Source organism: Phalacrocorax carbo, chromosome 11 (assembly GCF_963921805.1).
Source record: "Phalacrocorax carbo chromosome 11, bPhaCar2.1, whole genome shotgun sequence".
NCBI classification, from domain to species: Eukaryota; Metazoa; Chordata; class Aves; order Suliformes; family Phalacrocoracidae; genus Phalacrocorax; species Phalacrocorax carbo.
The window spans coordinates 3,021,465-3,046,766 of NC_087523.1; the positions used below are offsets into that span (position 1 = coordinate 3,021,465).

Here is a 25,302-nt window from a genome sequence, read left to right on the forward strand (position 1 = left end):
CTGTGTAGGAGCAGGGACAGAGGTGCTGATGGCTGTGACCTCCCTAGTGCCTCCTCTCTTACCCAACATGCCCATCTGTTCATTTCCATAGTGCAGGAATTCGTACTTTCATAGCCAGCGGTGAGCCTCTGTAAGGGGAACATATCGCTAATATTTTATTAGTATATCATGAATTTAAGTCAGCTGCAAACACGTATCTTTAGTGCAACATCAGCCCCGTGGGAGCGTGCAGGTTGCTGGGTTTGGAGGGGTAAGCTGTTATCGGTATTGCACACTTAGAGTTCAGCTACTTGAAGCATATATAATCATTTAAAATATTTAACCTCCCTAAAACCTATCACATGCCCGAAACACTAATAATTCTATAACTTAAGCTAAACAGAGCACTATTCAGCCGTAAATTTTATGGCTACTATCTCCACCTCTTATGAAGTGTGAAAAGAGGCTTCATATCTGTCAGTCTTTTCTCAGAAATGACTTTCGCTGATTACTTAAACTTTTGTTAAATAAGCTTTCCACAAGCTGTAAAAACAGAACACAGTAGGGAAAAAATTGGCTCTCTTTTAAAAGTGCTGTAAAGTCTCTTTTTGAATGAGTAATTAGAAATGTGTAAACTCTTTTATGGATATGTGAGAAGCACACACAAAAAATTTGACATTCCATGCAAGTATTTCTGTGTGCTATCAAATTTCTTTGTATTTCACAGAGACCAAAACTATACAGACCCAAAATACACATACATTAGTGGACATGGGTTATTTGCCAAGAAGGAATTTACATACAGTACAAGTAAAACATCCTAATTTAAATCTACGACAATGGATACTCACATTCTTAAAGAGAAATCAGAGTTGTTTGTCTTTCCGCGCGTATTTATACAGATTGCAAAGCTGTTGACAGAGCACGATTTGAGCTGGGCCTTTCCAACTGCTTACTGTTCTTTTTATTGCCATTGTCAGCTATCTTTTCCATATCGAGAATTGAGCTTAGATGAAGACGTTCTGATTTCCCAAGCCCGTACACGAACACAAAGATGCACCGTGCGACCCAGCGGTCAGGCAGGGAGTGGGAAGCGGGGAAAGCCGAGTGCCGCCGCTGGCCCTCATCCCCTTGAAAACTCCCCAAAATCCTTAGTTAAACCAATGCACTTTTCCACCTTCATTTCCCTCCGCACACACAAGTTGTCCATCCCCAAACCAGACTCTGCAGATGCTCTGCAACCCCCTCGTACCTTCGTTGCCTTCGATCCCTCTCCCTTCCCTTAAAACTCACGTTATTTGTGCTGAAAACTTGTTTTGACTTTGAATCTCATGATCAGTTCCACAGCATGGGGGCAAGTATCTTCATCTAAAAATAAGTGAAAGAAACCTATAGACAAGGGGAGATGGGTGCCACCCCTGTGTGATTCCCCACCTCCCCGGGAGCGGGGACAGGGCATCTCGGGGACACCGAGATGGAAACCCTCCCCCCTCCAAACTGGTAGGATGCTTGCTTGAAAAGCCGGTGGATGTCACGCTGTGTACACGTACTGTGCGCTATAAATAGTAATGTCTTCTATGCTCCTCTCCATGGAAAAATCTGCAGGAGGGGAAATAGTCTCAAATCTGTGTAGTTTTCAAGCCAAAGAGAGCCAGCCTCATTCTCTCCTCGGCGGGGAAGCCGTAGGTAGGGGGTAATGCCCCTCCAACCCCCTGGAGTTGGAGGAGACGGGAAAAAGCAGGTCCCAGCTGATGAACCAGGGGGGTGAAGAGCTGCCCCCTCCCCGCTCCCCAGCCTCCCGACCCCCAGCAGGTCCCGCAGCCATTTGCCTTCCCCCTCCATGAGCAAACTCAGCCCCTCCCCAAGAAGGTGACGGTCACTGCGAAGGGTTTGCGTGGTAGCAATAAGCAGGAGGCATTAGCCGCCTCACGGCTCCTGGCTCCCCACAGCATCCCTGTTCGAGGGGACTGCCAGACACTGCTCCCTCTCCGAATCCCGTAGATTTCCAGCATGGAAATGGTGCTGAGGACTCCCGAGGAGAGTAAAGAGCACCACAGTGTGCTCTCCCTTCTCCCGGTAAAGATATTAGTGCCTTTATTATTATTATTTTTAATCCCCAAGGAAGCGATTCGGACCCCGCCTGCAAAGTTTAATAATCCTGTTGATAGCAGAGCGATGCCACCACCCCTGCTCCCCACGCCGCCGCTCCGAGCGAGTCCTCGGGCAAAGCATCCACAGGCGCAATTTAGTGCCAAGTCTGTTATAAAACCAACCACGGTGCGAATGTTTTCGAGAAGAACAAAAGTATGAGAAAGGGAAAGGCTTCACACATCTTCAGTGTGGAGAATGTATTTAGTGCTCCCAGAAGCTATTAGATGGGGCGATACAGGCAATTTATTGTTTTGTCAATACCTTTTATTTTGATTTAATAACTTACAAAACCTACGGTCTATCTGTAGCGCAGCCTCAACTTTCTTTACACAACCCCACTTAACTTTCAAACACTTTAACTTTCAGGTCAAATCTCTGTCATATTGATAAATGGGTCTATTTAAATTTTTATCACTAAAGAATTCTCTCTGGTCTCTTTTTCACTATCAGATTTCATGCACAAATAACAGGACACTTATTATATTTTGTTATCCACCACGCATGCAAGAAAAGAGTCGCTGCAGAAGGCGCAGATGTCGCGGTGAAACATCTGCAATTTGTCTGCAATAGTATCATTCCTACAGACATTTCATTCAGCGAGATGTACAATATTTTCAGGAATAATGTGTAAAAACGCAGGGCAGGAAAACCTAACAGAGGCTATACACACTAACTGCAGATGACCCCTGTGCTAACAAGTAAACAAGTCAAAGTGTTTTACCCTCAAGAGGCATTACTATGCACGATATAGAGGCCCCGGGTGAAGTTTAATCTTATTTGGCTATCTGACTATCGCTTCATTAAGCAAACTAAGAAAAACTGCTGCAAAGCCAACAAATTGTTAGATATTATTGTAAATAATCACCTGGTTTTCCTGACAATAATCAGCACCGAAGATATAATCCTTGTAGCCCTAAGTAGGGTATATATGTTTAACCTTTACTTTAAAATGGTATTAAATGCTGAACGCTGTGGCTACTGTAAAGATAGTAAAAACAGATACTGTAGGAATAGAACAGTGTTTAAAGACAAGTTACAAAGAGTTCTACTGAAAGAAAAGCAAGAGCAAGAAAGGTTAAATAAACAGAAACCACAGTGCCTCCCATCTTTCTTACATTAACTCTCAATAACTATAAAGTAAACTTTCTGCTATATATGAGTTGATTTCCCAGATCTGTGCATTAAATATTTACTTTGAACTATAAAGTTACGTGCGACCCAAACAAAAACTAATTTGCATTATTAATGATGCAAGAAATGTGATGCTTAGTCTCTTAAGATTCATAATAAAGAAGAAAATGTTCGAGATTTACTTTCTTTTTCATTTTAAAAGGCAAATGAAAACGATAAAACTTATTTAATTAACAGAGACTCTATTTATGAATTAGTTGTTTCTGCTAGCAAGAATGTTTAAAAAAAAAACCTGTCTGAAATGAGGCTGAGACTACAAAGGGTCCATTTTCAGCTTGGGAGTCTCAAGGGAAAAATCAAAGGGTTTCTTTCTTTCAACAGTTTGGGTGAGATGATATTTTGAGATGTTGACAGCTGCCAAACTGCAGAACCAGTGAAGAACTACCAAACTGAAATCGTTTTTATCTTTTTGAATTTTTCTCAATATGCAGCTCGACTTCCCTTTACAGCTCACGACTGAAATTTCTACTCAGTTAAAAGGTTTTTCCCCTCCTTCAATGCTCGTGTCTACTGTTTTGGGCCAAAAATGAACTCTTTCCCTTCGAAAATTAACCATAAATAATACAGAACCATTATTAGTACCTATTAGTAGTGTTTCTATTACAGAAATGTATTAATTGCCATCCTTTTCTTCCTTCTTATGTGCTCAGTGTGGAACCAAATTTCAATGGTTAATCACCTTAATCTTCTCAATCATCTCTCTCTATCACACTGAATGTTCTCACTGTGTTTACTTACAAGATACTGGTAAAACAGACCTAACAGTCTTTGCTCGAATAAACAAAGTAGAAGTAAAAACCAGCATTTAAAAGTTTTCTATTTTTCTGACAGAAGCTATTTATTAGATTCAAAACAAACCAGCCTTTAGTAAATAATAATAATAATAATGATAATAACAACAACAACACTTTCCATGCACCTCATACTATTCTTAATTATCTATTTTCTTGCTAAATCCTGTTTCTGTGCTAAAGCCATCTCTCCTTTTCTAACTCCTCCATCTCTATTGGTGCCACGACCAACATTGTGGTCGTTTCTCATCTGCTTCAGACATCTGCCCCACGCTCCCTCTTCCGCCGCAGTCAGTCGGCCCGTGCTTTTCTTTCTTCATCACACGTGCATTAACCAAACCAAAGTCGAACAAGCCCTTTCCTCTCACCCTTCAGGCTGTCAGACTCAGCAACAGCCTCTGCTTCAGCTTCCTCCACCAGCTTCTGCCTTCTTCCCAGCCTCCCCTCACGTCTGCCCTCTTGCTGTCACATCTGTGTCTTGAAGAAGACCTCCTTAATCTTCCTCCAAGCGACCATTTCTTCCTAAACTTGTCCTTTCAGAGTCCGTCCCAGGCATCCCTCCGCCCTGTGCCCCGCTTGCCCCCTGCCACCCCCCTCGCCTGTACTCTGGCTGTACCCAGCTCCTTTTCCTTTGCTCCCACCAAAGCCAGTGCACGCAACACCACGCTGAAGAAAGCCAGGAGTCGTCCTCCAGCGGGGGAGGGCAGAGCCCTGCGGGCAGGTGAGCCCCAAGGTGATCTCTTTGGCAGAGCCGATATCTGGTGTATTTTGCCATTACAGAACTGAGCACGAACGAGCATCTTCTGAGCTCCTGACCCTCTCTGCTGTGACAGAGAGGACCTTCTGGATTTCTGTAGCAAGGCAGCTCCACGCTCGGCTTTGTGAGAGCTGATGCCAATATTATTTGGAAATTATTTGGAAATAGCAAGACTGACTTCTGCTGGCACAGACTCCTCAGAATTTGGATTAACTGCACTTTGGGGCACTTTTTTATTAAAAAACCCTCTATGTTTAATTAAAAATTCAAGAACAGAGCGTCAAATACTGGTGACTTCAGGCATTGAATACCTTTAAAAATACACTTTCTTAAGAATTATCGTGAGACCTTAATGTCCAGCAAAGATAGTGATGTGAGAGATACGATAATATCCCAGCTATACTCGCAGATATCTTCCAATCAGTGACCCAAGGACTAACTCACACTTACATGATGAATTAGATTGGATTTTTAATATTTTATTTTTTCAGTTTGTAACTGCAGAAAGCAGCATATAAATGTTTTGGGAGAGTTCCTGTCAACACTGAAAAAAGATCTAAAATTCCCTTTCAAAGAGACCTATCCACACCATTAAGCTCCTAAAGTAATAATACACAATATTACAAGGTCTTCCCTACCTCTGAAAATAAGGCAGATAAATATGCAAAGATTACTAATTCAGTACTTCTAAGATTAATAAAACACGCGAAGACTCTCAAAATGGTGCCTCTGATTCAGTAAACACAGATCTAACTGGGCAACCCACACAAGCGAAGTGGGTGTCCGGAGGAGGACGCAGCCTTGCCCTCTCCGCCCAATGATTGATACCTTTACCACCCTCAGAGCCTGGCCCTCCTGCCGGCACAGCCTTGATGCCGAGCGCGCTGCCTGCATCCTCTCCCCAGGGCCAGAAGGAGCATTGCCGTGGCCGGCAGCCGGGCAGCTCATGGCCACCGGCTCCCACCGATGCCACTCCCGCATGACCAACGCTCAACGCCAACAGGAGTCAAACAAGAGTTGCGTTTGCCTCCTGTTATTCCCCTGCCCTCGCTCTAGACGTTTACATTTGAAAATAGTAGCTGTCACTCCCACAAACCAAGAAGGTTTTTTTCTGTTTGAATGTGAATGAAAAAAATCCAAATCTCCGGGTGCCTGACATCAAAGCGTGGTAGAAGAAAACTATTGGGATGGTGTGCTGGCATTAGCACGGCACTAGAAAGGAAGAGCAGATGGGCACTGAGGAAGCAAATCCTGTTGAAATATGATTAAGTGACACTGAAGATAAGGAAAACCATGAAAACTAAAGGGCAGGTAAGGGGATTTTAAGTGCAATATAAAAGGGGATTTGCGGCACGTCTAATTCCTCCTTTAAACGTTGATTAAACATAGGTTTTCGGGGGGTTTTTTTGCTTCTCAATAATAGTTACAGCTCATTTTGTTTCCGTCTATGCTCTCTGCAAGCATCAGTGAAAGCTGAAGGTGCTTGGCACTTTTGTATCGACTGTATTTTTATGTTTTATTCTCACTCACTAAGTACTTTTCCAACTAAAGATGAAAACAGGAGGCATAAAAAGAAAATGTACCATAAAGTACCTCCAGCATTCTGAGGAAAAAAGCTCATGGTTTTCTGGAAGATGATGGTTTCATTGCAACCACACTCCAAACCAAGCTTTACCAATTTATCCATTTCTGACTAGGCAAGCCTGGCTTCTGATCCTGTGGCTTCTAATATTTGCCAAAGCAGAAAGTCTGCTCTAAGTACTCATGGACTGGAGGACCTTGATTTGTTTCTTCTTATTATTATCATGTGTGCTAATACAATCAATTGCTCATTTCAATAAATTACTAATTGTGAGCGAATCATCATTCTTAGCGTTAACAGAAATAGGTTTTATTCTCCCATTTCTGTACATGCCCACCTCCACCAAACCCAGCCCTCGCTATGCCATTTTGGTTTGAAGCTCATTTACAGACCTAAGCAGACTAGAACAACCAGCCCCCTCCTGTTTCCCGGTGGGACAACCTGCCCAAGAGTTGGCCGTTCAAAATGCTTCACCTCATCATTTCCACTGTCTTCTCTGAGAGGGGGAGGCGAGGACACGAAGGGACGGATGAAGAGAGGGAGGAAATACCTTGTGCCTCTTTTGGGGCCAATCCCATGCATTTTACTGAACTTTTCCAGAGCCATAAGTCCAAAGGGTTCCTCAAACACCTCTCCAAGCTGTGCTGCTCACTCTGCTCCAGCACGAGCTCAGGGTGGAGGGGGAGAAGGAAAGGCAGGTGTGTGCACACAGGGATGCTTGCCCCAGCACTCCAGGAGAGGAGACCTCTGTACCAACCCTGCAAAACTGACGTGACACCGAGATAAATATGTACAGTTCTCTGGATATCAAATCTGCACTTTATTTTTTTCTTGATATGGGAAATCCTGACTCATGCCTGCGGCTGGGATTGGGCATGTGTGGTGTTTGCTCATCTAGTATTTCTTGTGGCCAGTTAGAAAAATCATGTAATCCACCACAGGTTTATAACATAATTTAAACCTGCCAAGTCTCATAACTTCTAAGAAGGCAAATTAACCATAAAGAGAATGGTTTCCACTTACTATATGTTATATTCAGATCTCTGGCACGCAGGCTTGCCACCGAAGAAGTCTTTTATGCAAGCACATAATCAACAGAAGCCTTCATTTTCACTGCGGTTAGATTTAATGTGATAATGAATATTCCAGTGTCAGCTCCAGGTAAACTGATGGGGTTTCACCTCAGATTCCCTCCTTTAAATATCTCACGCAGGCACACGCTTGCTGAGTGGTAAATAATTTAGCAGCGCCAGCAGAAGGACACCTCAGATGTGTTCAAAATGCAGGCGTACCTGCCTCGCTCATGTACTGCCCCGTGTTCCTGCTCTTGTAAACAGCATCAGTAGCGCAGCAGAGAGTGTAAAGGCTTTATTACCTATTTATATCAGCCCCTTGCAAGGGAGAGCAAAGGGAAAAAAAAAGCATGGCTTCAGCAAGCTGCCTGTGGAAAAATCCCCCCACGTGCACCACGGTCACCCACAAAGGTCCCATTGGGGTCACCACTGCTCAGCTGGTTCAAGTGGGACATGCAAGGTCTGGGCAGGGAAGCTCAGCGGTGCTGCCCCAGACCAACGCCAGAGCCACGAGGAATCCACATTCCCGCATTGGCAGCATTTATTTTTGTTATAATTTGCAGAACTACAGATGATATTTTGCATTCATTTGAGAGTCTCTCTGCAGTTTGCAAACACTTACCCACCCCATATGAGGCGAATTCTCTCATGCTCTCATTTTACGGACATGGAGTGCGGCTGAATTCATATTACTGTGAAAACCTTTTCTGCCAAATTTTCTCTCCTGTGTCACCATATTTTACCCTCGTTACCTAACTAGGGCTGCCTGTGGGAGCAGATTTCCAACATAATTCTTAGGAATCTGCTATTTCTTTGGGCTTTTCACCTATTTTGCAGTTATTGGCTGATGTTTTTCCTCTCCTCCTTCATTTTGCCAGTTTCAAGTTTCCACTCCGACACCAAATGCTTTCCTCTTTTTCTACTGCTGTTAACACTAGGCAGATCAAACAAACACAAAAGTGTTTTCTCAAAAAATAATCATTAAGCCTATCGTGTAGTTTAGTTCAAGTGACAGCTGAATATTTGTTTCATTAATAAGTAATTTGCAATTAATTCGTGGAGTCATTTCTAAAAGAACATTGTGATGTTTCCATGGTTTTAAAGTGGCAAAACACTAGTCATTTTGTGACAAAATTTCAGTACAAATTGCTCTATGCATCCACTGGAAAAATCCAACCTCTGATGAGGAGCGTCCCCGTGATGTGCCTCCCATGGCAAGGCACCTACATACGATATCCAAATAACTGCAGTATTTAGGATTTGAATTTCAGGTGCATGGGTGCTCGTGCTGCTCCATTCAAACAATTAGTATTGAAATTACTAAAGTTATGGGGTTTTCCATTTACGGCTCATAAACAACTCTTCTCCACGCCGGAAGAATAACAAAATCTCCAATACAATTTGTTCAATTGATCTGTTTTCATTCAAAAGGTTGGACAAACAAATGATTGTTAACCTGCCATCTGAAACCGAAGGTGTTTCAGCTCGCAAAGGCTCCTGAGGCTCTAAAACCGTGCCAGGAGTTATGGGCCACCCCTCCACGGGCTATGCATCTCTCCTTGGAGGTCCAAGGGACTCCGTCCTCAAGCCTATGAAGGTCACCTTCTGCCTGGGATGAAATAGGCGCCGGTCACATGGACCTTTTATTAATAATTAAATAGGAGTTGACCATCTTTCACAATGTTCTTTCTAACCTCACAAACTGGTGTGATTCAGGAATAAACAACACAGAAAAGTGTCTTTAATCCCGGACACCTTCCACTCTAAACCCCAGGACCTGATAACCAGCCAGCAAAGACTAAGGACATTTCTAAGCTACAGAAACAATTACAATTGTTGCCATATCACCTTCTAAATAACCTTCCCCCAAAATTATAGGTTAGAGAGTTGTCTGTAATCATTAACTGCCTGAAGGAGAGAGACACATTACCAAAGCAGCAAACCTCTAATCATCAGAGTGGGAGCAGCACAGAAGAGAAAAATAACTCCTTAACAAGCAAGTTGCAATAGTTTAAAAAAAAAAAATAATCTGATTTAGCACATATAGTTAGCGCTCTGCAGTTGCAAAATTAAAATGTTGGAAAAAGGGAACATCATAAATTTGTGCCTACTTGGGAGTGTAATTTGCTAGAATTACACTTTTAGATGGAAGTGCTTACAGGTTTTCATATTCAGCAGCAAGAGGACCAATTATATTAACGAACTGACACAGCTCTGAAGTGACACAACAGAGAGCTGGTAAAAAAAAAATCAAATGTTTGTTTTTCAATTAAAAATGAGGAAAACATTTTTTTAAAAAACTGAAAGATGCCCAATTTCAAGGCATCCTGATTGAGATGAATAGATAGCTAGAACTTGGTATCTGGAAAGCAAAGTTCTAGACCCTTTTACAAAAACCGTTCGTTGGAAAGGGGTTTTAAGTTGTCAGAAATATCAGGTTAAAATTAATATTTTTAAAATTGCTGGAATGCCATAATTTCTGAGCTAAAAATTAATGAAGCTGGATAAGAGAATCTATAAAATATCTGGCAAGAAAAATCTGGAAACAATCAGCTACACCGTGCTTTGCTGCACAATGATTTCCATGATAAGATGTGGCTTTGCCTTGGATGCAATTTGCACCCTATTAGCTTGATCCAGTTTCCACTGAAGTAAATGAAAAGATTACCACTGACTTCAATGAAAGCTGGATTAGAGTCTGTTCACATTCACAGTAGAAAAAAAAAATCGTAATGATTATTTATGCCAGAAATTCCAGTGTAAAAAGCAAAATTGGCGCAAATGCATTGACGAATTTGAAGAGAAAAATAAGCACAGTGGATATAAAATATGATTCCACTAAAAATGATAAGATTACTAATTACTCTGAATAAGCTTATAGAAATACTATAGATGTAATTAAATGGCACAAATATACTTCCAAATCCAATTATAGCAATGGAGCAATGATTATACAGTTGCATTAAGAGTTAAAATAAAATATGATACTAGATAAATGGGTATATTAGAAAGGCATTATTAGATTTCCTTGCATTTATCCACCATCAAGCGCCACCAACCCTTGAAGCTAGGGACGAATAGAAGAAAACGGATAGAGGAGAAAGACTGGCTTCGCTGGCTAAATATAGCCAGTAACAACAGAGGTATTTCTACTAGAAAGGGTAAAAGGAGAGATCCCAGCTACCAATACATGACTTGCACAACAAATTAAAATACTGAGTCTTATTCACAGTCCTACCGCTCCACCAGAATTAGCAACTCCTGTGAGTACCAAACAATAAAAGAAGTAAAACTTGACAAGGATTTACTGCAGAAAGTTGAAACACCCCAGAGAAAATATACCAATAAAAGGCCAATTATTGCAACCATCAATATTCGGCAGAGGACTATCAGAGGAAAAGATATGCAGATCCAATTAGGAAAAAATACAGTCATGCCTGTCATTTGGCAGAAGAGCATTGCTTACAGATAGGAAAAGGGACACTCGCTTTATTTGTATGTTTAAATAATAATTTGATACTTTACCCATTATGTCAAGAAATTAACATTCAGAAGGAACAAATACATGCACAGTGTCACAGTGAGTCCCTTTCTGATGTAAAACTAAAACAAGTCATCCCGTGCTTTGCTCTCTCCAGTCCTTCAAACTCATATTAGCTTTAAAACAATATACAAAGTATGTATCAGGTTTGTCAACTTTTGAAACCCAAAGAAAATATTCACCAGTTGCCAGAACCTTGTAGGTCATGCTTAAATCACTTACAACGGTACCTGTTTTTACAATTCAAACATAAACCAGGCACAACTTGCAGTGAGAATTTTTTGTGAGAATTCCTCTCTGGTGGGCTGGTAAGCGGAGGTTTCCCATTAATAAACACCTGCAGTTTATCCCTGTTTTGCAGTCACAGGGAGAGGGCCGGTAAGGAGTTCAGCGTATAATGTCATCCCAGACCTTATCTGGCCCCCAGGTACATGTTGGGCCACTAGCATAATAAAAAAGGGGAGGGGGGGGGGGAGAGAAAAAAAAAAACTAAAAGTAGTCCTTTATTCTGCTTTTGCTGTAATACTAGAAAGACAAACAGAAACATCCACATGCACAGCTATGCCTTGGCTAAGCAAATCTCATAAATGTCTGAATTTCCCATTACGGCCGTGATTTCTAGAGGGAGATGAAATCTTTACCTCTCTCTAAATTGATGGGAGTCTCCCTCCTCCCTTCAGATGCCAGAATATGGAAGTAGAAGACTATCCCTCTGAAGGCTGTATTTTATAATACTCTGATGAGATGCCTTTTGATTTAGGGTTTGCATGAAGGAAGAAAAAGAATCCATGTAGTCTGCCAGCTCATCTAACCCAACTTTAATCACTTACTGTGTAGACAGCTATATCGGAGCTAGTCATCTAAAATCCCTTTAAAGTCAATGGTGAGAAATAGATGTTTTTAGGAAGCAATTAATTGATTGGAAGGAAGAGGGATCTATCATATATGGAAAAGAATTGTGGCCCGGAGGGTTCTGCTTTTCTCCTTTTACGCTACCGAGAGTTCACACATCTGCATCGCGGTAGTCGTCCAAAAGAGGTGAGAAGAATATCACCAATCTCTATTCAACAATATCTTTTTTTTTTTACATCTTTTTAACTGTCCCTCTTCCCTTCTCTTTCTACACCTACTCTCTCCTGGAACATCAGTGCAATTTTTTACATTATAAGCCCATTAACCTCCCAAGGAAATGTTTTCATTCATCTGATGGTAATGAAAACTTTCAGGTCATCCATGACCAGTCACCTGGGCCAGAAGAACTGATCCATCAGATTTAAAAAATACATTAATGGATAGTTTCATGCCAATTGTCGCAGAAATATTCAGAATTGCACAAATAAGAGAAAACTGCCTACCATTTTACCACTCTCCCACAGACCCATGGGCCCTTCAGCTCCCAGGACTCTTGGTCAAGTCCAAAATTATGATGGTTATACATGGCCTAAGGAGCTGAGCTGTGATGATTTTCATGGAGACAGAGAAAACTATTCCTCCTCAAGAGGACATGGCATATCTGTTGACTTGAAAACAGAGCAAATTTCAGGAGGAAGAAAAAATTAATAATAACAAATTTGTTTTCATCAAGTAAGATCCAATGAAGTCAACCTGAAATAAGTTTTGCCAGACTTGAATGTTGTGGAGACCCCTAAAAGCCTTTCTTTTGCCTGATCTACCACCCAACGGGTAGCCCTGTGCAATTTTGTTCTGCTTTTACGAGCTGGTGAACCAGCCTATTTCCTCCCACCTGCCAAAGAGCAACCATTGTACTGCAGATCTTTGAGAAATCTGCCGCACACTCTGACATAAGGGAGTAAGTTTTGTTTCATGTTTTCCTTATGCCGGGGCATTCATCTTCAAAGTGCCTCGCACGCAACCGGGGAGCCTTAGAAGCGTATCAGGGGCAATTCAAAGAGCTTTGCATGGAGCAGGAGGGGGTTCCTGTTGAAAGATGCAGCCTTGCATCTGCCAGAGAAGAGCAGATTCAAAAGCGAAGAGGTCACTTCACCTACCTGTAGTGCGATCGCATATTCAGAAGACTCCAACTAAAAATAAGGGCTATTTAGACAGTGTGATAAGCGAAACCCTCTAGGCAATGCTCTTTTTCTCTCTCCCTCACACACAGACACGTATAGAGCAATATCTCCTTTAGAAAAAAAAACCAAAACTGTAGGAGACGTAACGGCCTCCAGAAAACTTACTCACAGATTAGCCCCATCTATAGCATCCTCCTGGTTTGAGCGCAAAAGTTTCCAATGAGCTGGACCTCCACAGACCTCTGTTCAAGCCACCTGAGATAAGGAAATGACAATAAGCAGTTGTTTAATACACGATAGAGAACACTGCTTTCTTTTAATCACCCGATTTATTCCCATGTAGAGAACATGTTCTGCTTGGTTCAGAAATTACAATTACCTCTTCTATGGTCAGACCTGGAAGGCCCTGGATAACGCGAGGGCTCTGCTAGGATGGGCACTGCCTAGACACAGAGTAATATATAGCTGCTTTCCCCAGAATTTATCATTTACGAAACATAGGAAAATATGGAAGAAAGCATTGTTCTCCTCATTTTACACATGGAGGACTGAGACAAGGAGAGGTGCAAGGTTCACGCACAAGCGGATCGAGAGGTGTTTAATGTCACTGATGATGTTAAGGAAATCAGAAGAGGATTTTTAAGTGAAGCAGGAGTATAATAATCTTGTAGGTTATCTGTGGAGGCTTTGTATCAGGTACTTCTTTTTAAAACAATTCTGATTAAATCTTTGTAACACCTGCCTTTTGATAAGGTGTAGATAGCTCCGCACCTGCAAGGAAGTCTCATTTTGGCTACTGAGAGAGGGCAGTTACCTCCATGGGATTCAATCCCACTGTCCCGCGTTAGCAGCGTCTGTCCCTGCTCCCACTGCCATTGTACATCTGGCACTGGCCACCTCCCTCTTCCGTCAAACATCCACTACTGCAGATACAAACCCATTCTGTATACGGTTTCTTCCATCTGTAATACTTCTTCAGTATCTAATGTATTCCAGGACTTATTTTTTCTTTTTTTTTTTTTTTTTTTTTAAATAGTAAGTTAAAAGACACGGCATCCTACGCTTCAGCCTCTATCCTCCTTTCTCAGACTCCTCTGATATATATTGTAGTTGTCTCATTAAAATCTGCAAAGCCTGTGGGACAGTCTTTGTCTGAATGGCACTTCACATATACAGTTACATTACTCTCCGTATCTTGAGGTTTTATTATTAGAAATAATTGGGCTTGTCTTTCTTTTAAACTCAATTTAAACATTGCCTCCATTGCCACATGCTTCATTTTGCTGCAGTGCTGACTGTGGCATTTCACATTCAGCGTGCATACTCCAGGTTCATTTTATAACAGCAGGCCAAGATGGATCATAAACTTTATGTCTGATACCGCTTCTTACGTAACATTTGTGGGTTTTATCAAATTTTCCTACTTAGAGAGTGTATATTCCCACTTAGCGAGTGTATTTTCCCTTTAAAGCACCTGAGATCTGGGACATAATTCCAGAATTTCATTTAATTGTAAAATTATGCATGTACTACATATACTCACGTATAGCTTACTTTGCTACAAGGCATCTCTCAAGAAGAGGTAACCATTTTGAGACCCTTTGATACCATCAGGCTGCTCGAACACACACTATGCTGCACAACCTGCTTTCAGAAGGTTTCAAAGCCTGTATTTGCAACGTGTTTCCTTTTTTTTCATATTTTATTCTCACTTTTGTTGTTCTTGCAGTGACCTCACCTGGAGCAACGAGGCTGCAAGCCCTCCATAGGTCTTCACAAAAAGAGCAATTGGTCTATGCTCTATATGTTTCCCAGGTTGTAAAACAGCATAAAAGTACAAATGAAGAACCTCATACTATTTTTCTTCCTGCTGTGTGCAATCAAGCCAGAAAGTATCCCTTACTCAGAAGGAACCTGCAAATTACCTCGGCGTGCCCGACCCACCAGCAGTAATAGAACATTAGGGCCATTTTCCCCCACTCACATCGTCGGTGCGGTGCTGGCTCTTCTCCCGCTGAGCTCCTCCAGCAGGTCTGTAATGCTGCCAGTCTCCGCTATGCCTGGTTCAAAAGTAAAATCCTGAATGTGAGTGAAACATAAACCTTTGCCACCAAAATATGTAAATTATTTTTAAAGAGCTTTACTTCACTTTACGTGCTGCAGAATTGACCCCATATATCTGGGAAGTCTGAAACTGAAATAGATTTAATGCAGCTAAGAAATAATCACGGGAAAGCGCTTTGGATTCAGCCAAGTATGAACTAAGGCAGTCTATTTTCTTCAAAGCAAGCTGAGGCTACCTTTCATTACATTCAACTATATCAATTATATAGAACTTCCATGGAAAAGACTTAAAATTTACAAAGGTAGAACAAACAGCATTACTGCAATGTCCAGTAGGATGAAACAAATTCCTTACATGGTAGGTGAATTCCTTTTTTTAGTATTTTAGAATTACTAAAAAAAAAGAAGGAAGGAGGAATGGAAGGAGGGATTTCATACACCTTGACCAGACTCGCTGTGGTGGTGACATAAACCTGGGACACCACGGCACATACGTTTTGGAAATTAGCCCCCACGTCCCCCACTTCATTGCCAGAGCTCAGATCTCAGCTCTCTATTTCTGTATTTCCTACTTACTCCTAACCAGAGGAATGCAAAATTTTAGATAACGTTGCTTTTCTTTAAGTCTCTTCAAATTGTATCATACAAACTATTTACTCTGCCCTACTCTGACCGGGGTTTCCATTTGCAGGATGTGTGCCATTCAGCGCTCTGCTCCTGAAAAGTTTGATGTCAAGTTCTTCATATGCCTAATTTGGGCTTAATTTGAGGCGGGGTAAATCGTTACAACTCAGATGAAGTCAATAGGAACACAGCAACTTACTTCAGCTTGGTGTCAGTAAATACTGGCAAGATTGATCTCAAACTTTTTCAGAACAAAAGATTTTTGAAGATGGATTAAACAACGTAAATGCTGAGCTGTTTTGCTAGACTGCAAAAGGCATAACACACGCTTTGTGTGACATCTCTGAATTATCCCTTCGTGGTAATGTTGACATTACATGGTATTGACTCATGGAAGAAGCTTAAATACCCTTTTAAGTTTTCAAGACTCTTTGACAAAGCACTATTTCATTAACAAAATGTTAATGGAATCGAGGAAGCTTGAATATACAGTATAGCCTGCTGGTTTCAAGACGCTCTATTCACTGACCGAGAGATGTGACTGCAACAGAGCAATGTAATTCTTATTTTTAGGCTGACAGAAAAGGGAGCATCTCAAGCAGGGCACCCATCGGTTGAGAAAGGAGGACCCAAGGCTACTTCCGCAGCGCTCCACTACAAGGCTACCACACCTTCTGCTGGAGAAGGTCAAAATAGCACGAACGAGAAAATACATCGTGCAAGGTAAACTAGGAGGGGCAGCAGGGGTGACGTTGGCTTGGAGCTAAGGCTTCTTGCTTGTGAAAAGGAGGAAGGCCTAGAGAGCATTGCCATGCAGAACACATGCTCTGGGGTCATGTTTGGGAAACGGTAATTACGTGCCTACAGCAAAAACTGTTGGCTTTAGGTATCCTTTTAATGGCACAAATGGCTCTCGAATAAGTACAGGGGTTTATATTTGAGGGGCTTACTGCTAGGAACAGAACTCGGCTTTCAGGTTCTTGATCGAACCCCGAGCACAGACTTGATGGTGAGAGACAGGCAGTGCCGGCAGAGGAGATGGCCTCACCAGATGTCCCATGCCACTCGCCAGGATGACGGGGAGCGGGGGAGACGCCCCTGGGGCAAGGCAGCAGCACACTAGGGACTGGTTTTCACCTTTCACCTGTGAGTAGCAGAGAGCAGGTTCCCCTCCCAGCGACAGGTGCTGGCTGTCTGCTAGGGGTGATTTTCATCACAGCACACAGCCCGCAGCTGCGCGGGGAGGATCCGGTCACCGCTGAGCAACGTCCTGCCACCACAGATGAAAGATATTGTTGAACACTGGGAAAAATGGACGCCTTTTTTTTAATTGGCTTTCCTGAGGTCCAATACAGCAATAGATTGTTTATGAACAACCACCACAAATCTTCTTATCAATAAACTTATAACTATTTGTAACGCACACTGCTCATGACCGTGACATGCTCCCAACAACTTTTCAACACCGAACTCCATATAGATATCGATTTTAAGTCAAATCTTTGCATAAAAGGTGACAGACCTTTTCAAGGGCAAAGTTCACTCACACTGAATAGTCAAACTTCTAAAGTTAAGCTTTCCTGTAGTTTTCTGGATCTACAGTTGCTTTAATAAGGAAAGTCATAATTGACAAAAGCGATTGGAAGGGATGCGCAGGGAAGTATTAAACCTCTGCCCATTTGCTTGCTTTCTGCATTTGGCAGCATTTTACGTTCCAACAGCTTCCACGTTTCCTCCTCAACAGTCCATTTCCTCTTTTATATGGACCCACATAAAATAACAAGTGGAAGAAAACCATGTAAAAAAGAAATGAAGAATTCAGTGCATAAATGCAAAACTTGACTGAGGCATTCAAAGGCCACCTTGCTGCCTGAAACTGCTTCTTTTCTTTTCTAATTGTTTAGATTTCAAGTTGATAAAATCCACACGAGTAAAGATAACTTTGCATGACCGCCCAGGAGAAGGCACGATGGGAAGTTGTCTGGGAAGAGGGGACGGTCTCTGAGATACGTTTGTATGCATCTGTGCAATATATTAAGAAGTAAAAAAAAAAAATTAAAAAAAAGACAGTGGTACAGCTGCATATACAAATAACAGAATCAATCAAACATGGCAAAGCTGTGAAACACATCTGTGCTCGGGTACCAATGACTGGATTAAAGGGTGAAGTAATCCAGGTGTTAATGAGACAGGAGCCAGGGAGCCTCGTGGGACTGCGCTCCACGCCTGCCATCACCGGCGCCATCAGCGGTTTTGCCTCCAGCATTGATGGGATCGGGACCAAGGATTATAAAGGAAGAGGGAGATCCTCAGCTGACATGTTTGACTGATGGACAAAGGGCTTGTTCGCTGGCTGAAAACAGGCATTTTGGTGCAAAGCAAAGCTTAATACACATCTACCCAATTCCTACGTACCTAAGTGCAAAGTGATGCTGCTGGTCGCTGCTGTTGCCAGGTCAATGCTCTTCTTAATAGCATCTTACTTTCTTGGTTTTGTTTTTTTAATTCAAGCCAAATTACCTTTGCCTTGAGAGGTGTACGACAACTACAGTATTAATTGCAGTCTGATGCCCCAACGAGGAGAAAAATACTCCTGTAGAACAGGATGAAGGATTTTGTGCCAGGCTGAACGCAAAGTGCAGATGATTCATCTTTCCCAATGCCTTGCTTGCTCTCAAAAGGAGCAGAGGAAAGCTGCACTGCCTGAAGAGTGCTTGGCTGCACGGCACCGATGCAAAGGAGCCCTGCAAATCCTCTGCTCAGGGGATTCGTTCCAGCACAAGGCAATTCCACCTTACAATCCACCACCAAAACGCAAGAGAAAAGTGCCCAGAGCACATCCTTGGCAGGCAGAGCAGCCCCCCGGCTGTCAGAGGGCACTCCTTCAGCTAGAAGACTTTCCTCAAAATCTTGATGTAACTAAATTAAAAATAAAAGATTGAGGCTCTTCAGGAATATGCAAATAAAGTCCTGAATAGTCACTACGGTAATAACGGCCATTCTAGCATCGGCAGAGTTTAACCTCTGCACATGATGAACACAGCCTATGAGCAGGGGATCCAGGTGAGCTCCCAGGGCTCGATATTCCTACTCATATGGAAATGCAATAACCTAATAAAAAGGAACGGAAGAACTCACAGGCTTCTCAAAGATTTCATGGAGAATATCATAGGTTTTAGTATGAAACAATTTAAAGGAATTATAGAACAATCGAAATTCAAGGCAATTCTAGGAAGCAAGACATTCCAATCCTGACTGCAAAGTATTGCACTCAGTGGAGGACACTGAACTTTGTGATCTTGCTGGGGTCTCAAACTTTCCACATGAATTAACAGACACCCATTGAGCTGCAGCAACCAAGCAGGATTTTTATCCTGGCTGAAGATCTGCCCCACAATGTTCGCATCCCATTGCCAGGAAAGCATCTCCCACCCTCCAGATAGCGTTGGTCAAAGCTCTCTGTGAATAACCACTTTATAATGTGAGACACTTACTATGCAGTGGGTCACTGGTAGCAGGGTTGAAAAAGGGACATTCAGATCTAAAATCACAAGCCTCTATAGTCAATGCTGAAAAAATTAACTCTGTCTCAAAGGCCCTTATAGACCTAGGAGGATCAACACGTTCAAAGAACAGATTGCTGCAGTATGTTAGCAAAGCTGAAAACCTTAAGGCCTTGCAAATCAATCTGTGTATTGCACAAAAGTTTCTCCTCTTCCAAACCTGAGACAAATGCAGATTGTTCTTATCACACTTTTAGAAAAACCTTTAATCAAAATCTCTCGCTCTCTTCTGAACAATTCTACAACACTCCAGAGATACAAAGACAACTGGAAGGCAGAAGTTCTGCAGAACGGGCCTTTTATTTCTAAAACTCCACTTCAGCCCCCTTGTGATTACACAGATTTCTAGTACGCTGACAACTCAGTGTGCTTATACCCATATTTTTCTTCAGCTGCCACATTTAGCCACAAGTGCTGTGACCATAAATTAAAAAAACCCACTTCTTTTGAAACTTCCTCATCTACATCTGCAATTGCAATAACATAAAACTCACTAGACGCAACTGCCACTACATGGTAGGATTTTGCTTTCCCATTCATAGGAAACAGCTGAGCTGAGCTGAGCTGTAGCCCACCCTCCTGCCTGCCACTCAGGCACCTCTCTCACCAGCTGTTCCCCGAGGAGGACGCTCACTACTCCAGAAGAAAAACACCTGTGCAGTATCAGGCACTGCTGATTTTCTTGAGGCAAAATGGTATTTACCATCTCTGTAGCAGAATTATAGGAATCAGGCTTTTTTTAAAAAAAAAAAAATCTCAGGACAGGTCTTTAAGTCAAAAGATTAAAGAAGCAAGAAAAGGTATACAAAAACTGATAAACCCAACACAGAGACCTTCCAATCGTAAATACTTGTCATTCGTAGCATCATATGCAACCTTCAATACGCTGTTCTGTTTCAGGCACATTTAAGTACCCTATAGAAATTACTTGATGCTGCTATTATGTCTAAAGAACTTCAGATGAGTTTGGAACCATCATCGTTCATCATGTCAGCCACTCTACGGCTAGTTACACACACTTTGTCTGCTCAGTTTTATCAAATAGCTAGCCCTAGGTTTTATTAATTTTTCACTGGTGTGCAGAAATTACAGAGCTCTTATGCTATGTATAAATTATGTCCTAACTTGTATCCATTTTCCGTGAAAACCAAGCAGTGCTTTAGGGACACATTAGGTCTTCTGGTGCCGGTACTTCCATAAGAAGGGCATCCCAAATCTTGCCTTGTTTCTTGTAGCTTAGATTCCTCTGTTGTTTCTGTTTGCTGGGATTTAAACTTAAGGAGAAGCAATTTTTTTGTTGTTGGCGATAACTGCACTCCCAAGGGCAAACAATTGATTTGTATGGTGGTTCTTTCTCTTTTCGGCTGTTCAGCAGCCTGAGTTGACTTCAAATCTTTTACTCTTCAAACAGTTTTACATCTGCGGGATTAGTAAGCACCCCTACGTAATCAAAGATACGCTTTTCCTGAAGTGAGCTAGAGAAAATTACAGTATTTTAACAGGGTAATGTGGCAGCTCAACAAAGCTTTAACTGTCACCACAGACTGGATAGCTTTGTGCCCACGAGCTGGTGTTTGGTGGGAAGAGCAGCAAAGGTCTCAGCAGACACGTTAGAGCTCAGGTACATGGGGCTTCTGAGAGGAACAGGGTAACATTTTAGAGGGGTGATGGAGCCACGGGACATTTGATGTCAGCACAAGACTTCCTGACTGCAACCAGCAAACACGTCCCGGCGTGTGTGCGTGTCGTGTAGCTACCAAGCTGAGCAAGAATCCCCAAAAGGGCCGCAGCCATATTCCCCTTAACGGGGCTCTCCTGAGGGTACCCAACCACCTCTGGGCATTCAGACAACAGGCAGCACCAATTAACTGCAATCCACAGCAGTTTTCCAAAATGCTCTCCCCTCCCATAACTTACCTTGTGTACTATTTATATACTTACATATATGAAGGTAGACAAAATATCCACTTATCTCACATGCATCAATCACATTTTAAATATGTATGTGTAAGCACCTGCCCTTGTTAGATCAACGTTATTTTAGTTTTTGTACTTTCAGTGGAAATCCCCCCACATTACTGTCAAAACCACGATTGTTAATTTAACAGTTCTACTGCAAATAAAGAAAATGAAAAGCAGAACAAATATTTAGCGTATATATATGTGTGTATTCAAAATATTGTACATGTTTCCTCTAGAACATTACTTTATTAGCTTTTACATAGCACTTTTCCTCAATGACTTTTTGCTCTCTAGAAGCTGTGGAAGAGGCATGGTGCAAGTCAGAGCAAGCCCTGGCGCGGGGAGGAAAGGCTCCCGCCACACCCAGAGCCCCGGCCAAGCAGCGCGGCCACCCCGAGGCCACACAAGCCCTGTGCAGCATCCGCAGCACCAGGCCCGCGAGCCCACGCTTCAAGGAAACAACAGAACGGGGAAGGACCTGCTCGGGATATGGATCCCGCTGGGGTGGCTTGGGGTCTGCAGCTCCCACAAACGTCCCTGGCGCACGGCCACCCCATGGCCCACCTTAGGCGTCCCTGGAGCTGGAGCTCCCCGCCGCCCTGGCAGCTTCATGGGTACAGAGAGTCCCGGAGGTGGTTGCCATCTTCAAACGCTTCCCGTTGGAGCACTTCAGCCACCTGTTCAGCACAGCAAAACATCCAATCCCTTTAATAAGGCTTCCGGTAAAATAATTCCTTTGAAGTCCCTCAGACCACGACAGCAATTAACTCAAGACCCATCTTCACTTTTGTTGTTGTACCTACCCTTATTCAAGATCAACAACGTCACTGATGGTGCAAATTATTTCCCTGCATAAGCAGCAAGGGAATGTGTCTCACGTCCAGCGGTTACAGTCAGCTGGCAAAGTGACCTCATTGCAATTACAGCCACAGTGTGTAGTTTCATCAGCGTCCCTGGGCTCATCCTGATTTTTTTAACAGCCTCCATTTTGCCGGCATAAGACCATAAGGCAATTCATTGTGTTTACCACTGGCAGCATTTAGATACGCAACCTGCTGCACCTATAGGTGAGGCAGGCAAGGACGGCGTCACAGGAGAACGGCATACACAGATGGGATTGTGAACTGTGGCTCCTCGTAATAAAAGTGTTCCCGAGCACATCCCACTCCAGTGTTACCTCTACATGCGTATATTCAAAAACTTTTACCCAAATGTGAGCAATGTGTACTATTTGCATTGTAAATCGATAACAACGACGCACATTAAAAAGCAAATATGACATCGAGTGGAATAGAAATAAATATAATTTTTAAAATGCAAAAAAAAAAAATCTAACTGAAATATGAGTTTCTCCACGCTAGAAAATGACAGAAATAAGCAATGAGGAAGACAGCAAGCAATAGATACACAAACAGCGAGCGTCCATCTAAAAATGCCCTTGGAAGAAACTTTTTCAAGGTTTTCTTTCTTTATTTCTGTTTCTGGTTGGGTTTTTTTATTTGTTTTGGGTTTTGTTTTTAAAGTAAGCAAGAATAAGGATAAAAGGAAACTCATTCCCACTAAAGGGCCTCCTAGGGACCAAGCGGGATGGCCTGCTGACTCCAGCCACCACGCGGTAACCTCTGCGAGGGGGAAGGCATGTGAGCCCACACATGCCACTGAACGAGGTTCCAGGCAACGATTCTCACCGATGGCAACGCAGATGCCACGGGGAAAACCAAAGAGGCTCCGAATCCTTCTCCTTGGGTACGTCTGATGACGCCACCGGAATCCTATACATCAATCTGCTGGCCAAGATTGCATCTCCAGACCCCTGAGGGCAGGACGACGCACTACTCCAAAGTAAAAAAGGCAGGAGAAATAGTCGCAACCTGGAATTTCTATTCTGTGAGAAATTCCAGTATTTTCACAAGCGCACAAGGGAAATGGAACCTTAAAAGAGTCCTGCAAAATCGAAGTTTTGAAAACATTTTAGGGAAATGGTACATTTTAATAATATGCAGTGATAGTCTGAAAACGTTAAAATTACCGGAATGTAACCAAGTATGGGACAAAGCATACAGTTAACATGAGCACTACAGTATAAAACTAATTTAAAAAAAACCCAAACAAACGAGAAACCTGAACAAATTAAAACATTTCAGCAACATCAAAAGGAAACACTTCAACATTATACCAACCGAGGTCAAAGTCAAAGGATGCACTGGAACACGTTTTTCTCTCACAACTCATTATAATCAACAAAATTCCTATAGAAAATTTCATTTTCATTCAAACTGGATTTTGGATTCAGAGCTGTTTGATCATGTTTTCACTACCTACACCCAAGAAAACTGCTGCCACCCCGACCTCCTCTGCAAAGGGGATGCAGGCGAATGGAAGAGTGTTACTCATTCGTACCGAAGGAAAGCCTAAGACCTATGTTTTCTTTAAAATTGGAGGTCTCGGCTTATTTCTCAGCAAAAATGCTTTAAGGAGACGTAAAGCAAAGCTATTGTTACTACGACTTTCTTACTGTAAGGAACCATACTACAGTGCATTTACTGGTATGCTATGAAATACCATAAATCATTCTGACAACATGATACTTGTCAAAATAAAGGCATAAAATACATCTTGGAATAAAATATCCTCAGTCTTATTTATTTGTTTGCTCACTCATGCCATTTGGCTTTTCTCAGTGGGTTTCCCAATCGTTAGGGTGAATTAGTGAGATTCTGCTGTAAAAACATAACCATGTGCATATTCACAGGCTTATACACACTGAATATCTGCATATAGCACTGTACAGTCATTCAAGAGAACTAAAAATAAAGCTTTCAAAGGACACTTCAGTTTTCCTGCAATATTTTTTCCCTTTTCCAGCATTTTTCCCCCTCCCCCCCCCCCGGCAAATATTTCACTAATGCTCAATGGTGGCATGGTTTAAGGGAGTCCTGCATGGAAAGCTCCTTCAGCTGCTTAGCCCAACAGCATAAATTTGATCTCGTAATTAGTATTCAGCTCAGCATCTTGGATAGAAACCAATGTTACAGCCAAGAGGTGGTTTAAATCACATAAATCATAGATCAATGACAGAACTCTAAGCACTGGATAGATTACAAAAGTAAGCTTTAGTTAAAAATAGATTAACCATTTCCCTGCAGGAATTCCTTCAAAAAAGCCTTGAATATAAAACAAATAAAATTAAATCTGATAATTTTTTTTCTAATGTATGCATATACTAGATGAATTGTTCTTTCCCTTGACAGTTACACACTGATTAAAGAAATGTGTTAACATGCTATTTCAATGGAAAATATTGTAAATTGTGGAGACTTTAATTTTTTTAATGAGCCTTTAATAGCCAGAAAGAGCATACCAGCAATGCTGCGTACAGCTAGGTTTATAGCAAATGCCACAGTACCTAACAGATATTTCTGTTGCTCTTTTTACAAAAAGGATAGAAATCCTTCCAGAGCCAATAAAAATGTTTTTGAGAAGTGTTCTTAAAGTATTTTATGTTTTAAATTTCAGCGAATGAAGCACCCAGCTCTAAGAAGTACCACGAGCCATCTGCTCTCCTGATTTAAGCACCCACGGGGGTACTCAGCATCCTGAAGGATTGTGCCCAAGGTCACCAAATTGTTAAAAGTTCAGTGGAAGGGGAAATACGGGACTGAATCTTTTCCCCTTGACTAAGGGAGGAAGGAGGGTTCGGCTCCTGCAATCAAATTCTCCACCGGCATAAACCAGCGTTACCCTAAACTGGGTGCACCAACGGACGCAGATCCCGTCAACCAGGAACCCACCCTGCAAACGGAGAACTGCAGAATACAGATTAAAAGTATATACTTGCTCCTGTATATTTTACTGTGTTTTCCTCCCTTGAGGTCAGACATCTTTCAAAAGAAAACAAACAAACGAAAAACAAAACAAAGCAAAAAAAAAACCCAAACACAAACCACCAAAGCTTTTAAGCATCTGAAGGAAAATTTTCATGCCTATTTTC

The 25,302-nt window shown here is 42.1% G+C and overlaps 1 long non-coding RNA gene across 4 annotated transcripts in view; it reads right to left on the bottom strand.

Annotated features, from left to right (window-relative positions):
• LOC135315333 (uncharacterized) overlaps positions 1 to 25,302 on the bottom strand; it is an 88,909-nt gene that overhangs the window by 22,693 nt on the left and 40,914 nt on the right. For 3 of the 4 annotated variants that reach the window (XR_010374774.1, XR_010374773.1, XR_010374771.1), the window contains 3 exons: positions 21,876 to 21,988; positions 15,083 to 15,158; positions 13,268 to 13,353 (listed from right to left, as the gene is read on the bottom strand). This is a non-coding gene — a long non-coding RNA (uncharacterized LOC135315333). Of the gene's footprint in view, positions 1 to 13,263; positions 13,354 to 15,082; positions 15,159 to 21,875; positions 21,989 to 25,302 lie in introns of all 4 variants that reach the window. The other variant, XR_010374772.1, reaches the window with a different exon arrangement.